This window comes from Erigeron canadensis, chromosome 4 (genome assembly GCF_010389155.1).
Source record: "Erigeron canadensis isolate Cc75 chromosome 4, C_canadensis_v1, whole genome shotgun sequence".
NCBI classification, from domain to species: Eukaryota; Viridiplantae; Streptophyta; class Magnoliopsida; order Asterales; family Asteraceae; genus Erigeron; species Erigeron canadensis.
In genome coordinates this window covers 27,843,536-27,846,331 of record NC_057764.1, presented here as the reverse complement: position 1 = coordinate 27,846,331, position 2,796 = coordinate 27,843,536, and the positions used below count along the sequence as shown (strand labels likewise).

At 32.5% G+C, this 2,796-nt stretch overlaps 1 long non-coding RNA gene across 1 annotated transcript; it reads left to right on the top strand.

Annotated features, from left to right (window-relative positions):
* Positions 1-756: 756 nt before the first annotated feature.
* On the top strand, positions 757-1,771 carry LOC122595103. Its single transcript, XR_006323190.1, has 3 exons — positions 757-811; positions 897-981; positions 1,596-1,771. It is a non-coding gene; the product is annotated as an uncharacterized LOC122595103 (long non-coding RNA).
* The last annotated feature ends 1,025 nt before the right edge of the window (positions 1,772-2,796 follow it).

Sequence of the window (2,796 nt, the reverse complement as noted above, 5' to 3'; positions counted from 1 at the left end):
TAACATCTTACCGTATAATGGTGAAAATTATAAGGTGTAGACGATAAACCGTGGTAGATAATTCAGAGAAAAAACCCATAGAGTATCTTATATCTTATATATATATATATATATAAAAGTTGTAAAATGGAATCAATGCTGTAGGATTAAGATTAATTGTGGTTTAAAATAATTTACTGGTATTTATGATTTTACTTGGGCTATGAATTAATCTTCTGTTAGCATTTGGCTTTTATTGTGTGGTAATTTGTGTTATTTATGAATGAAGCTTGAATTCAATGCTGAGGGTTTGTTTAGAATTGATTAGGGCTTTCATGATTTTACTTAGAATTTATGATTTTACAGCTTTGTTAAGGTTAATCGAAGTGTGTTGTAGTAAATCGAATTGTTTTTATGTGTGTGTATGTATGTATGTATATGTATATATATACTAGATAGATGTAATCTTCATGATGATTTTTTATCTCAGCTTTATTAAATGTTAGCATTTGATCATCTCTGCTTAATTAGTTGGTTTAATGTGCTTCTTGGGCTTCCTGGTTAGTGTAACCGATGTTAATTATGGGTGGAAGTAATACATTCACGTCTTTCAATGATTAATCTATCTATATCTATATAAAATTTCTTTAAAGGTTTGCATCATCCATCGTTAATAGAGTTTCTTCACATTCCAAATGACATGCTTGTAAGTGTATTTTTTATATATACATTTTCCTTTTTTTATGATTTACTATAAAATATTGTTTTTCCTTAAGTATTTCTTTAATTTATGCAACAACATACCAATACTAATGATTTACGATATGCTTAGGTTGGAATATAAGGTTTATCTTGATTCTACATATTATTGTTTCTTCATTGATGGTTCTGCAGCTTAAATAAAATCTGGTTGACAGGCAAGAGGTGCAAACATTTATGTATAGTTCTTGAGGGGAAGCTTTACATCTGATGCATACCACATGACCGAGCCTCATCCTAATGGTAAGTTTAAAGTCTATCCATCCCCGCGTTATTTTTGTTTTCCCCATAGATTTGCTAATAATATGGTAGTTCTGTTTGCTGAAATCGGGGACAGGAATAACTTTGTGCATAAAAAATGGCCCTGGTTCAATCTAGGGTTGCTAGGATGTAAATTATATAATTGCTCATGCTACGTCCATACCATTCATTAATGTGGATGAAAATGAAGCCATAATTCATTGTTTTGGTGACAATTTTGAGGTGCAATGACTGGTTGAATAGATATAGTTTGGTTTGGTCATTCCTCCATATACCCAACCTGTTTCGGATTTAAAGAATATTAGAATGCTTAGTAGGTGTTTGATAAAATGTCACATTGAATTGTTTGTTGTTTTTGGTCGTTTATTAATTAAAAATCCAGCTTGCTTTGCTTAATTTGAAGGGCCGTTCTTGCTTGCTACCATGTTCTTAAGTGATAGTCCACGTAAGAGGTGTCTGACAAACTTTATTTGTTTTTGTTGTGATGAATGTCTTAAGAGCCTTGAATGACACTTGGGCACATCCAAATAATTCAACAGATTACTTTCATGCATTATGATTGCTAATCCCTGTAGTTGTATGAACAACACAACTAGGTCTCTAGAATCAGGGAAGAGGACTTGAAGCAAGGAATGATCCCAGGTGAGGAGCCCATTGATGGAGAGTACATGAGGATCCAGAATACTCCATCACACCTTGCAGGAGTTCGAGAGGTCCACAGTTGTGACGTAATGCAAGCATAGGTATTCAGTGGTTTCAATTTTAGGAAAAACAGGACAAGTAAAATTAAGGTCAATGTTGCAATGATATTGGATCGTTAATGTATCAAGTGAAAATCTGAAGGAATGTATGTTGATTTTTTTGGGATGATTATTTTCTAACGTGTGGGTCGAAATGAGGGGAGTGTAGAGTGATTTAGTTAGACAAGAAGCCATTGAATTAACAGATATCAAGTGGCTTTTAGATCACGATATCCTTTTCTTCTCAGCCTTGAAGTCGCTCATTTGTTTTATCAACATTTTGATACTTAACTAATCTCTCATTTTCGTTGTTTTCGTTTTGTAGAAAAATATGGCAATATTCTACTGTTTTGTTAATAGATATAATATAGTTTTACCTCTGTGCGGTTAGAAAGTGAGGTACCCATATCTCAAGTTATCTTTCTTTCCGTTTCTCGATATTTTTTTTTTAATTATACACAAATTACTCTGATGTTGACCTCACATCCATCGTTTTAGTTACACAGCAAAAATGGGATTAAAAGCCTTTTGTGATTGCCTTAAAAACGGGATATTGAACTTACGCCCTCAAAATATAGGTACAATAAGTTGTACTTGACTTCTGTTTCAGTTCTTATTTGGTTACTATATGTTTTGATGGACTACTTTCAGTTTGTTTAAAAAAATAAGCTAATTAAATGTATATTAATAATCTGGAAATAGTAGGCTCAGAAGCAAGAAGAGTTTTTTTCTTTTTTGAACGGCAAAAGCAAATATATAATATTAATATAGGGTCAACTAGCAACCAAAAGTTACAGACATATCCATATATACTACATTTACACAACCTAATAGTAGGCTAAGAAGCAAGAAGAGTTACCACAGAAAAGTGCCATGCTGCTTGAGATTAAACAAGATCGACTTTGTTAATCATGGTCAAATACCAACTATAATAGTTAAGCATGGAGGTTAACACTTTCTGACTATTTGACTTTTGTTCTTCCTAATGGTAAATGTAAATTACTGAAAGGAAAGCCACAGTTTAGTTATGTTCTGGATACATATAACTAGCTTTCGG